Source organism: Cydia strobilella, chromosome 8 (genome assembly GCF_947568885.1).
Source record: "Cydia strobilella chromosome 8, ilCydStro3.1, whole genome shotgun sequence".
Classification (NCBI taxonomy): Eukaryota; Metazoa; Arthropoda; class Insecta; order Lepidoptera; family Tortricidae; genus Cydia; species Cydia strobilella.
Window position 1 is genome coordinate 16,474,862 of NC_086048.1, and position 14,163 is coordinate 16,489,024.

The window sequence follows — 14,163 nt, forward strand, 5'->3', positions numbered from 1 at the left end:
CAGTACAACAGATAAAAGAAATGCATTACAATGTTAACATTCGGAAACAGATACCCGTTGTTTTTTATATTGCTAAGTATAATATGGTTACATTGTTTACCTACAATATAATTCAATATTTTATGGAAGCAAGTGCTTAAGAATTTTTTTTAAAGAAAAGGTTATTATTTTTAAACCTTGAGGTGTTCTATATTTAACTAAGTTCAACAGATTTATTTTTATTTGCACTTTGTAATCGACAGGTATTTTCATTAATTTTTGATCTACTTTGCCGAATATACATTTAAATAAAATAAAATTATCAATTTAACATGTAGACTTCTATCCTATTTTATTTTACATTTCCGCACCTGCATATTCATTTCATTTTCTTAAATTTCACTTTCGGCGCCACTTGGCGCGGCCGTTGCATTATGCATTTCGCTAACGAACGCGTGCTGCGCGAGCCACGTACGTATACTGTATACGTTAAATTTGAATTGAACATTTTAAAATGCGAAATCTACTAGGATTTGACTTTATAATATTTCGGTCTTGGTAGATAGGTACATGGTTGACTAGTTACCTGGATTGTACAGCGAGCTGCAAAATTGCATGGACACTTACGAATGAATAAATTCATAAAGTGGCCATGCAATTTTGCGGCTGAGTATACTTACGTGGATAGGATTTCATCTAAGGCCTCTTATTTTAGTCGGAAACTATTACGATATTCGAAACTATCTTAAAACATCACCTACTTACGTATATTCACCAAAAATTGTTTTGATATTTGGTAGGTACCCACAATAATAATTTTTTTAGTAGTGTGTATTATTGTTAATTTTTTGTACGAATTATTTCACTGCAACGGCAATAAAGCACAAGAGAAAGACAAAGTGTAATATTCCGTGTCCGTGATATAATTATGTTTAGGCCAGATTAGACCAAAATGAAATGAGATCGGATAATATTACGGACTTTGTTTTGGTTGCAGCGCAAGTATATTAAAATTAAAGGAAACAGTGTAGGTAAACAATTTTATTTACACACATATCATAAACCATGGAGACTATATAAAGGAGCCAAATCTCTATGTATGAAAAGTGTCCATCAAAAAACGGTAATTAGGCGGCGCCACCATACACCGAAATACTACCAAAAACAACCTACGTAATTTGGTCGGGTTATTTGTTGCCTTATATGGTTCATGTTATACTCACGTCCCAGAGCCTAACTAGCGCCACCGGAGAGATTAGGAACTATTATTTAAAGCTGAAAGCGGTCACTTTTGCAACAATTCTGCCATAAGAGATTGGCATCCTTTCTATACCATCCATATCATAAACCCTCTATGATGCCTTCAAAATCCGTAAATAATGGCTAACATTAAGATAAACTGTTTTGTTACAGCAATTTTTTTTCTGTGAAAATATTATTGCTAAATAATAACATCGATTTCGATAATATTACCTATATTTTATTCAAATTTCGAACATCTCTGAAAAACAAAGAATTTTGATTTGACCTCTATTCTAATATCAGTCGAGATGACGTTTTATTCGAAATGAAATGTCAATTGCATACAAATTTGACAAATCTCGCTTGTTAGTTGGTATCGAACGATATGGCAATCGACCCCCACTCTAGTTTGTCTCTGAATAAAAATAAAAAACTACGGATGCGTGAATGCGTGAAAAAAGTTTTCTTTGCCGCCATTTGACGTGCAGTTTATCTTTTAATTAGTTTGTAAGTAAAAAATAATTTGTTTTGTTGTTTTTAAAGTAACTCTAGAAAAAGTTTCATGTAAAATGTGCGATAAAGATATTTCGGAGACGCCACCTCATATCCGCGAATTCTGCCAGAGAGCAACTATGCCCCAATGTCGGCTGCAATATGAGGTTAGTGAATATATCATAGAAAGTTTATAATATGTGTGTAGATAAAGCAGTGTATGTAACTGTACATAATTAGGCATTAAAACACTCGTGTGATTCTATTATGAAACACACTACGTTCGTTTCATAAACCCACACTCGAGTTTTAAAGCCTTTCATTATGTAGCAGTCACATAAACTACTATAATGGAATGGGTAATCGAAATTCGTCCGTGGTGTTGGTTGTAATTGTAATTGAAATTGGTTATAACCAATTCCATCAAATCACATTCAATAGGTACATTAGGATAGGTAACAGCGATAAAATATTTTCCCCAAAAGTTAAGTATGGGATTATAATAATTTATCAACACTTAAACGATGATGGAAAACCTATTTCTTGGTTAGTTAATAAGTTAATGCCATTTTCATACCACGTACTTTACAATTTAAGTTGTAAGGCTACGGTAAACCTTCGATAGGTAAACATACTTAAGTTTTACCGTAAGTAGTTGCTCTATATTAAAAGTAATTATCAAAGAAAACCTTATAAGATTCGTACTAAGCGCTATGCATCCAGCTTTATCATGCGAACGGCTAAGGAGTGGAATTCACTTCCTGCAAATATATTCCCAGTCCACTATAACTTGGATCTTTTTAAATCAAGAGTGAATAGACATCTTTTAGGTAAGCATGATCCATCCTAGACTGCATCGGCACTTACTATCAGGTGAGATTGCGGTCAAGTGCTTGCCTTTTTGTAATAAAAAAAAAAAAAACCAAATAAAACCTCTTTTTGGAGTTCCTATTTTTACCTTATCTTACCAGTGTGTGGGCCTTGTGTCGCCGTTATTTCTAGTCACAGTTAATGTATTTTGCAAATGATTAAATGCTAAAGCTTTTAGGAAGTAATGTAATAAAATTCATTTGCTGAACAGCGCAGGCCATAAGTAGTTTGGAAACCAACTAAAAGCTTTTCGTATTAGACCCTTGAATGCTCGAAACGTGGACCATTCAGCTGTGTGAAATTGAATTATGCCTTTTCACTTACAGGCACTGTGTTTGAATGTTAAAAAGTGGCTAGATTTTGACAGCATGTTGAGTTATTCACTAGAGATCTAGTGTGGCTACCACCAGTTATTTACTAGAGATCTAGTGTAGCTACCACCAGTTATTTATTAGAGATCTAGTGTGACTGCCACAAGTTTGGCACTGACATTATAAACGTTAGCGTGAACTGACATTATAGACGTTGGCGTATATGTCAGTGTTGACACCGTCAGGGACTCATGGTACGGGTACATGGCCTAGGGGACGATTTTGAATTTTGACCGCTCGACTTCGTCACTCGAAAATCTATGGAAAACGGCGAATTCATATTTTAAAAATACGAGTACTTAGTAGAAATTGGGAATCTAGTGGTATTGACAACTCGTTTTTTTTATACTACGTCGGTGGCAAACAAGCATACGGCCCGCCTGATGTTAAGCAGTCTCCGTAGCCTATGTACGCCTGCAACTCCAGAGGAGTTACATGCGCGTTGCCGACCCTAACACTCCTCTCCCTCGAGCTCTGGCAACCTTACTCACCGGCAGGAACACAACACTATTAGTAGGGTCTAGGGTCTAGGGTTTTCAATTGTACCTACTGTAGGTACTTGACGCGGTTAATGATGATCCCTATGACAGGTCCTTCAACTCGCTTTTGGATAGCCTTAATTTAAAAAAATAATTGTAGAAACAGGTTTTTACCGTATTTTTATTACTTAATTGTGCCATTTCTAAGTAAAAAAATGTGTTAAAGTACCAAAAAAAATTAAAAACATTTGATATTGACAGTTGCTACGTACAAAAATGAACTGTCATAGGGATCAACATTCGCCGCTTCAAGTAGAGTAGAATTTAAATGCCTAGTAGTGGAGATATATTGAAGGGAACCACACGAAATCGAGCACTCGGAATTTAAAAATCGGCCCCCTATACTTCGACACAATACCCGGAAACGCTATAAGATTTACAGCTTACGTTTTTAAATATCTATCAAGGAAAGTAGGGCACTTAGGTTTTATCAAGCATAATTAATGTAATAAGTAAGATTGGCCTAATAATCATTAATAAAAACAAAAACAAAAAATTAAGTTTGAAAATTGTTGCAAACGCAACTTTTTATTTTAAAAAAAACCTTGCAGTAGCTAAGCGCCGCCGTCGGGCTCGGCTAGTATTCGGCGGCTTTTCTTAAGCACCAATAGGAGCGCTGCTCCACATAATTTGTATCGCGGCTAATTACGGGCACCTAAATTTAAACCACCTTTTTTAATGTTTAATTTTGGTAGATCACTCTTTCATCAGCCTTCATACTATCAACACACCACTTCTGCACTTAACCGTTTGTCAAAGAACCCTTGTAACCAGTACCTTTTGGAAGATTATATCAGTTTACTTCAAATCAAAGCTTTTTATTTGAGTCGTCGCGATCCTGACCTGCATGGCGGCTATTACAAAATAGAAAGCTTTTCCTCAAGATTTCCTGATTACGAGTACCAACTTAAATTTCTCGGTGGTAGGTGAGATGTCGGAGAAGGGGAAAAGCACAATACTCTATCTCGAAAACTAAAGTATTATTATGTTGAAAGTAAATTTAAAATATTCTAGTATATATATATAGTTATATATTGCCTACAAAGCACCTACATAATTCCTTTCAATTTTACTCACTCAAAATACATAAATGAATGAACGATGAATCTCCAGCCTAGTGTAAAAGATTGCCTATCAAAAGAATATTTTAATATTTCTTAAAATAAATTTCTGAATATTCATATTTATTATTCATTTTTCGTATTAAGTATACAGATACATTCTTCTTTATTATTCATAACAATAAATAATTTTGTTGAACATAAGCTTAAAATTAAAAATAAACACTACATTAAATTAATTAAAATTAAAGCTTAATGAGTGATCCCAAGCTGATGATATTAATGAAAAGTTTAGGTATATAATTAATATAATTTTAACTAGAATTGTATCATGTCAATGAAATGTAAATATCAATCAAGCAAATAAAATGTAAATAAAAATATTAATAATTTCATTTTTACTAACTAAGGTGTGAAGTGTATGAACACAATAAATAATATCGTCACTTGGTATCATAGTAGAATAATACAATCAGAGGTACACAGTAAAACATAAGCACAATAATAAAAATAAAACTATAATTAACAGCTATGTGCTATAAAGTCAGTTATACAATAGTACGACTTTTTCAAAAGATAATTCTTGAGTCTTGCATTGAAAATTTTACTGTTTGTGATTGTTTTAAATTCAGTTGGTAATTTATTATAGAGAAAAACGGCCTGGTAACTTGTGGCGTGCTTCATAACGTTAAGCCTCGGGACTGCAGAATTTTTTATGTCTTTCCGTTACCACGTCAAAACATTTTATACAATAGTCCTGTATTTTAACGAAACCAATTTTATTGGTGTATTTTTATTCACTTTAATCTAGGTACTGACAAATATGAAACGTATAAAGGCTATACGTACTCTCCCATAAAATGGAATAGTTAATATATTATAATTGTATTGCGTAGGTATAAAATTGTTTTTTAAACGGGTTCGTTCTCTTCATTCGTGAGGGATTCGATAGCTAACCGAGCTGCATAAAAGAAACAATGCATTTTATTTAACAGATTAAGGTTTGAGTCGAAAAAAAAATTTATTTATGTAGCTTTAGACACAGATTAAAAAAATATATAGCGAATTGAAGTTTTTCATACAAAACTTGTTTTTGCTCTATTTCATTTGTTTTATAAACTGGAGCTATATAAACTAGTTACAGACCTAGATATACCTCAATTCATGTCATTGTATGTGCAAAGTTTCATTACAATCCAACACGTAGTTTTAAAATGAAAACGAAACTCCGTTTGTATGGGAAGGTGAAATTCGGCTGAGCTTGCCGGAGACTTTTAAGGCTAGATTTTTAAACATTTCTTTTAAAATCGTTGCACGGCAGTGAAACCTTCGCTTCGATTGAATATGCGATGGTACATATTAAAAATACACGCTGTATATAACTTCTCAAAACAACAAAAGTAAACACCCCGTATGTTCATCTCAGACGTAAGAATCTCAATTCGTTGTGTTGTCATCAACATCATCATCATCATGTCAGCCGATAGACGTCCACTGCTGGACATAGCCCTCCCCCAAGGCTCGCCACTCCGACCGATCCTGTGCCGCTCGCATCCACCGAATTCCCGCGACCTTCACCAGGTCGTCGCTCCATCTCGTTTGAGGTCTACCGGCAGTTCGTCTTCCGGTACGCGGACGCCACTCCAGAACCTTCCGGCCCCACCGGCCATCAGTTCTGCGAGCAATGTGCCCCGCCCACTGCCACTTCAGGTTTGCAATTCTGCGAGATATGTCGGTGACCCTAGTTCTACTGCGGATATTATGCGGATATGTTGTATTTCTATCGGTTATCGATGTCTCTCCTCAGGCAGATCAGATGTCCTATAGGACATACAAAACGTTGCTACGTAATTAAAAAAAAAAAACTTAACTTCTGACGAGCCTAATGGTTCGTAGTTTCCCAATTGACTCCTAACACTGGCGAAATTTCCTATACATTTCTGGGCCGGTAAGTCGTTATGATACAGTGTCAATGTTTACTCGTTGGACCAGCAATGTAAGGTGAATTATCAGTCTAGCGACAAATGTTAGCATGGTGAAATAGGAACCTTATTCGCAAAAGCAAGTATTCGTGAAGTGATCGCAATCACAGCCCCGAATTCTGTCCCAATCTATGGGCGGCATTCCCTAAAATTATTTACCTTTCATTCCTCTCACTAAATGAGTAGGTTTATTGGATTACGTCCAGAAAGCTTGGGCCTTAATTGGGGCTTTCCGACAAAATAACTTTTCTGTTTTCTCAAACTCCGACAGTTATTAAATATTCCTCTTAATTAAATTACCGGAACTAAAACTGAACGAAATTTGGTTGAATCGCGTGTTTTGTGATATGCTATTTTGAATTGTATGAAGTTAAAACTCAATGACATTAAAATAACATTAAATAATATAACTATCAATCGTCCTTATCTGTCATTTTGTTGCTAAATTTATTATGAATAAGGGGGAACTGTTTACAGATATCCGTACACTGATTATAACTAACTTTGAAACACTAAATAGTACTGATTTGATAGCGACATTAAGTACATATTATTCACTTACAGTTTTAATCATACAAACTAGTATCAAGATTAAACATAAAAAGTAATTCTACTTAAGTATGCAAATGCAAAAGTGATAGATACTTGCTCTCCGATCTAAAAACAATTAAAAGTAAAATGGCGTGTAATGGCTACAATATGAGTACATATATTATGTCATTTATGTCTTGTACATTTTCCTGTATCTATCATTAAATTAAGTAGGTGCCTGCTTAGTCTAAAGTAACGGAAGACTTTTTATTGATTGCTAACTGAATGATTGAATTATGCCATTATCTAAGAAATGGTCTACATCCTGTGGCAATAAACAAAGACTGACAAGGAGCGATGCTGCTAGCTGCCCTATTAGTATTTATATTGCTTATCGAGTACTAGAGATTCAAACGCTCAGTCTAACCAATTTAACCATGAATCCGAGATCCCTAACAATACGTAATCAGAGATCGCATTATATTGGTTTCCTAGTGCGTTAGAATCTGGTGAGCGATTAGACTAGCATTGATACAAGAGAGATTGACAGTTGACTACGCTCCGTTGGGCGAATATGTAGGCGACGTCTGGGAATGCCTATAAAGGGGCCCACCACTGACTATTACTCCGCCGGACGATATCAGCCTGCAAATTTTTGTTCTAACTGATTAGAACAAAAATTTGACAGTTCCGAACAACTGACAGGCCGATATTGTCCGGCACTGATAGTCAGAATAATTAAGTTTTTTTAGTTTAAAGGATTGGATTGTAGTGTGGATGGATGCAGAAACCACAAAGAAAAAACCGGCCAAGTGCGAGTCGGACTCGCGCACGAAGGTTCCGTACCATTACGGAAAAAAGCAGCAAAAAAATCACGTTTGTTGTATAGGAGCCCCATTTAAATATTTATATTATTCTGTTTTTAGTATTTGTTGTTATAGCGGCAAAAGAAATACATCATCTGTGAAAATTTCAACTGTCAACAACAGACAGACGGACAGACGGACAGTCTCAGTCAGAGCGGAGTCTTAGTAATAGGGTCCCGTTTTTACCCTTTGGGTACGGAACCCTAAAAAATATCGTTTTTTCCTCTTTTGACAGAGATGAGGAAAAGTAAGTAGACATTCTCAATATAGGCAATTAGGCACTTACACCTACTGTTATTATTTTTGTACACAGATATATTATCTACCTAAGGGTGGTATTCCATCTATCCAATTTCTTTGTCCAATGTGTAGGTATGAGATGCAATGACATTGGAAAAAGAAATTTGGCAGGTGGAATACCACCTAAAGACATATTAAATATATTAATAACGGGTCACTCACGTATTTTAAGTCCCCGTTATTAGTACCCGTTATTAATATATTTAATATGTTTGTGTCTCACGGAAGTTTTGTTATTAAAATACCACCTAAAGACACCTAAGTACTTATTTGAAAGGAGCGTCGGCAACCCTAGCGTTGTGTCGGCGCGCGCGGTGCGGGGAGCGACGCGTTGAAGGTCACTCCATTGTATTTTTGTGTAGGTATCGAAACGGTAGGTATTTGCGTTTTCTTTAAGAGATAAGTATCTATTCGTAAGAGCATATTATATTATATTATATTATATGTATCTGTATAAGTATTATATAAGTATATTTATTCTCTGTGGTATAAGTTTAGTATAAAATAGCTATTTACGTCGCAAGTTTCGCGCGAGCCATATCTTTTGTTCCTGTCCGATTTCCTGAATTTACACCCCCTCTTAATAATTCTAATATCAGTGTAATATAAAATGAGGCGTTCAAAGCGTATGTAGGTCGGTCGTGGGTTTGAAGTCTTAGTCGTATTAATAATTAGTTATTCGGATCTTACACCTACGGAATATCATTTATTTGTACTTTTATCATTACTTTTAAGTTATTTTTTATAAAAAATACTGTTTTTCCAATTTACTCTTAGTTTATTTTTTAAGATATACCTACGTATATCATTTTGTGACATTCTCAAGTGGAAAAATATAGAATTTTACTTTTTCATGTGGCTTCACATCAAATACTAACAATGGCTCTCTTTTATTTATATAACCGACAGCTATATAGCTTCGTAAATAAATGAAACGCCCGCGCCAGAGAAAAAGTACCTACCTAACAATTATTTAATGCTCTTTAGTATTTCGAGCTATGGATACCTAATGCTTGTCATGGCCGATTTACTAACTGTAGTGTTTATTGTAGCTTCTTCCAATGCCATTAAATAAATCTTTTTCTCAGTTTAAAATCGAATTAATGTAATATCCGCTGAAAAGGTAACAGTGACAGGATCAATATTAAACACTCGAATTATGATTACGGCGACTAAAAGATATCTAAAGAAATCTAATTAACAACGGTGACGGTTTCGTTATTAATTTTGAAATTTATTATTTATTATTGTTGGGGTTTTGTGGGCCTGTGAGTGTCACGTCGACCAAGCAGTGATCTATTGTGACGGCCCTTTAAAGTTCGTTACTAATGCCCGTTGAGTCCAGAAAATTCCAGATTCTTTGGGCCGTAATGTTCTGTACCTCATAGGGTTGCAGTATGTGCCGCCCTAAGTGGATACTTCTTTTTGACATTAGTGGTCCACAGGAACAGAGAATGTGCATTGCAGTCTCCTCTGATTCCTGGCAGAACCTGCATGTCGCATCCTGTTTCTTCCCAATTCGGAACATGTGTTTGTTCAACTTACAGTGTCCAGTCAATATTCTAGTCACTGCGCAGGTTTTATATCTTTTGAGCCTTAGAAGCTCCTTAGCAGTTTTGCCGTTGAACCCTTTGATTAGAGCTTTCGAGTGTTCTTGTCCTTTGACGAACTTCCACCGATCGATTGCTCTCGTTTTTTCTATGTTGCTGAGCAGAGAGTATGCATCCCGTTTTGTGATTCCACAGAACGGTTCTGGGCCGACCAGGGGTGTGTCTGCGCCCTTTCTAGCAAGTTGGTCCGCTTCTTCGTTTCCGTTAATGTCGGAGTGCCCTGGTACCCATCTAAGTATGACTTTGTTGGAGTCAGCCAGTGCATTTAGGTTTGTTTTACAGTTCTGGACTAGTTTTGAGTTTGACTCGAGGGAATCTAGTGCCAGCAGAGCAGCTTGGCTGTCTGAGTTGATGTAGATATGATGGTGTCTTAGGTTTCTATCCAGGTTAAGCTCCGCACATTTGTTGATGGCGAAGACTTCTGCCTGGAAGATTGATGCCTGTGTGCCCATGCTGACGCTAGCTCTGAGCTTAGGTCTCTCACCATAGATCCCACATCCTACATCATTGCCTTTCTTGGAACCATCCGTGTACCAAATATGGCTTCCCTCTTCGAAGTACATTTGGTCGTTGGTCCATTTGTCTCTAGGAGGGATTTCTACTGTGTACAGTTTGGTAAAATGACATTCGGTGTGCGTGTCATCAGTGGGCATGCTAAGGGTTCTATTTGCAAAAACCCAGGCCTTTAGTTTGGTTAATGCTTGAGAGCGCCATTTTGGCCTGTTTAGCGTGCATATTCTGTAGACGCACTGCTTGGCCTCCTTTTGCACGTGCAGGTGGAGTGGTATAATGTCCAGCAGTGCGTCTAGGGCCGCTCCCGGTGTCGAGGAGAAGGCGCCTGTTGCGGTTAAACAAGCCGTGCGTTGCAGGCTGTTTAGAGTATCTATCGCCGTCTTTTGGCTGGTTTTGTTACACCAGACTGCGGAGGCATAGGTGATAATGGGCCTCACTACCGCTGTGTACAACCACATAGCAATTTGGGGTCTTATGCCCCATCTTGCTCCTGCCATTCGACAGCATGACCACATGGCCATTTTTGCTTTTTGTATAATATTTCTCAAGTGAGGGTTCCAAGTTAACTTTTGGTCGAAAGTGACCCCTAGATACTTGACCTCTTCTGAGAACGGTATTATTTGTCCATTAAGTCTTGGTTGTGTAAGCTTTCCCAGCTTTCGTTTCCTTGTGAATGGTACTATTACAGTCTTGCTCGGATTAATGGACAAGTCATTTTCTCTACACCATTTGAATATAGTGTTTAGAGCTCCTTGCATTAGGTTGGAAATCGTGTGGAGGCAAGGGCCTTTGACAATGACTACCAGGTCGTCGGCATATCCCTGTGTGTCATAGTCATGGCCTGACATAATTGCAAGAAGTTGGTCCACTGCTAGGGTCCATAATAGTGGGGATAGAACGCCTCCTTGTGGACATCCTTTTGTGGTATAAAATTCATGCTCTATGGTATTGAGGGTCAGAGTGGCTACTCTGTTCGAGAGCATGCTATGTACCCATCTGGTGGTGGTTTCGTCTACTCCCTTTGAATTCATACCATTGAGTATGGTCTCTGTGGGCGTATTGTCGAAAGCACCCTCGACATCAAGGAACGCACATAGAGCGGTTTGCTTTTCCTCTAGGGTTTTCTGCACCTTGTCAACCAGGTCGAGTAGGGCAGTCTCCGTAGATTTCCCCTTTTGGTAAGCATGTTGGTTTACACTTAGTGGTCTATCCACCAGGTATTTCGCTCTAATGTTTTGATCAATGATTCTTTCCATCGTTTTGAGTAGGAACGATGTTAGACTAATAGGTCTGAAGGATTTAGGTTGTGAATAGTCCTTTTTCCCTGCTTTTGGTATGAAGCGTACCTTGACCCTAGTCCATTCATCTGGTATAATTCCCCATGCAAAACTTGCTCGGAATATTCTGGCCAGATGCGGGAGGAGGAGTTCCTGTCCTTGCTGTAAAAGCGCCGGAAATACTCCATCTTCTCCTGCCGATTTAAATGGTTTAAATTTATCCAATGCCCATCTAATTTTGTTTGGTCTGAAAATGTTAGTTGCCAAATTCCAGTCGATATTGCTTGCCCTGTGGTTTCGAGAATTCCTTTGGGCGCAAAGTTGTGTGTTACTGGTTGAGTACGAACCGGGGAAGTGGGTGCTTCTGAGCAAGTCCAGAGTTTCCTCTTCTGTGTTCGTAAATGTGCCATCTGGTCTTTTAAGAAGACCGAGATAGTTGGTTGGTGTCTTGGAGAGTATTTTGTGAATTCTCGCTCCTTTATGAGTTTGGGCAATCTCTTCACAGAACTTCCTCCATGACCTTCTTTTTGCTTTCCTGATTTGTTTATTATATTCAGTCAGCGCTCTACCATACCTTTCCCACTCATTCGGTGTGGTCGAGTGATTGAATATGCGACGTGTGGACCTACGGAGATTTTCTAGCCTTTTGTTCCACCACGTCGTTGTGTTAGTAGTTTTTGACTCTTTCAGTGGGCAGCTTTGTTCGTAGGCCCTACGTATGCCTTCAGATATTAAATTAACTGCCAAGTTGAGAGAATCTGGGGTTTTGACATATTTTGGGACATCCTTTAGACGGTATTCGAGGTCGGCCTTGTAGGCTTCCCAAGACGTTCTTTTGGATTTCTACGCGTAAGTGGTTCCCTATCTAGAGAGCCTTTTACCCTGAACAAAATATGTCTATGGTCCGACATAGAATTTTCGCTGCTGACACGCCAGTCGGCTAGGCAGCTCGCCGCCTTTTCAGTAGCGAAGGTTATATCTAATACTTCTTGCCTAGCTCTAGTTACGAAGGTGGGCGTATTGCCCTTATTCAACAAGTGCAGGCAATTAGTAAAGATAAATTGGGATAGTAACTCACCCCTTTTGTTGATTCCAGTGCTCCCCCAGATGGTGTGGTGGGCGTTGGCGTCACATCCCACAATAAGTTCCGCCTTTTGTGCCTGAGCGTACTCTAGCACTTTAGTCAGTTCTTCTGTGGGATCTTGCTTCTCTCCGGGCAGGTAGGCGGAGCAGACTATTACCTTGCGTGCTCCTCTCCCTTTGAGATCGACGTAGGCAGCTACTTGGTCTTCACTGCATAGTTCTGTAACAGGCAAGAAGTTAATATTTTTGTTAAATACGATGCAGGCTCTCGGTTTGGCACCTTTTTCGTAGATCAGTACCTTTCCTGCCCTGTTCAGTCCTGGTGCCATGGACTTGGTGTTGATCCATGGTTCTTGAATGAGAGCGATGTCCAGGCCATTTTCGCCAAAAAGCTTTTCAACGACCGCTGTGGCCGCTATGGCGTGGTGGAGATTGGCCTGAAGGAACATCACCCCCCTACCCCCGAATGCGTCGTGTTTATTTGCCCCGAATGCGTCGTGTTTTTGAAATATCCGTCGTAATGAATTAATTGATTCAGAATTTTAACCAGGGATGTTTGTTTTAAAATTACATCGTCGGGAATTAAATTGGGAATCGATTTTAACGACCATTGACCCCGACGGGTGCTCTAAATGTTGTTTGAATGATAGTTTGGTAACTTGTTTAAAATTGCATAAACCTAGATAATACTTGCTAATCTAATCGATTAGGTATAATAATATAAATAAATATAAATATTTTAGGGACAGTCTCACACGGATTGACCTAGGCCCAAACTAAGCAAAGTTTTTAAGTACTTTGGGTACTATATAGGCGACGGTATAAATAGATAAATAAATACATACTTTCTATAAATACATAGAAAACATCCATGACTCAGACTATAAATATCTGGACTCATCACATATTAAATTTCCTTACCAGGATTCGAACCTAGGTCCATCGGCTTCATAGGCAGGATCGCTACCCACTAGGTGACAGGTGACAGATGAAATAACAATATTAGACCTGTACCGCTGGCTATATTTTGACCCCTAGGTTATAAAAATATTAAAGTCAATTCTGTTTTCGCTTATGAATACTTTGTTAAGATGTAAATCTTACATTTTGTTTTGTGTCATATATATAATTTGCTTTTCTAGTAATTTGTTATTTTGTGGTAATTATTTTTTATTTTGAATTATCTTGGAGAAAAAAATATTCGAGAGAAAACATGTAACTGTGTTGCATTTAGGATAGTGTTTTTAGTGTGAAAACATAGTTTGTGTCAATTACGTCCACTGCAATCTGATACTACGTCATAATATTCTAAATGACACAAAAAAAAATTAGAGTTAAAAAAATTTACTTAGGTCGAATTTAATCGTTTAAATAGGTCCATTAAATGATTTTGTGTCTTATTAAGGCATAGCTTCATAAGATATTTGATGATTTTGTTGTAACAGGC

General features: G+C 37.6%; 1 long non-coding RNA gene across 1 annotated transcript in view; it reads right to left on the reverse strand.

Annotated features, from left to right (window-relative positions):
• The window catches only part of LOC134743807 (uncharacterized), a 576,396-nt gene extending 572,981 nt beyond the window's left edge, over window positions 1-3,415 (reverse strand). Inside the window, exon 1 of the long non-coding RNA XR_010128037.1 lies at window positions 3,286-3,415. This is a non-coding gene — a long non-coding RNA (uncharacterized LOC134743807). The remainder of the gene's footprint in view (window positions 1-3,285) is intronic.
• Window positions 3,416-14,163: the final 10,748 nt, after the last annotated feature.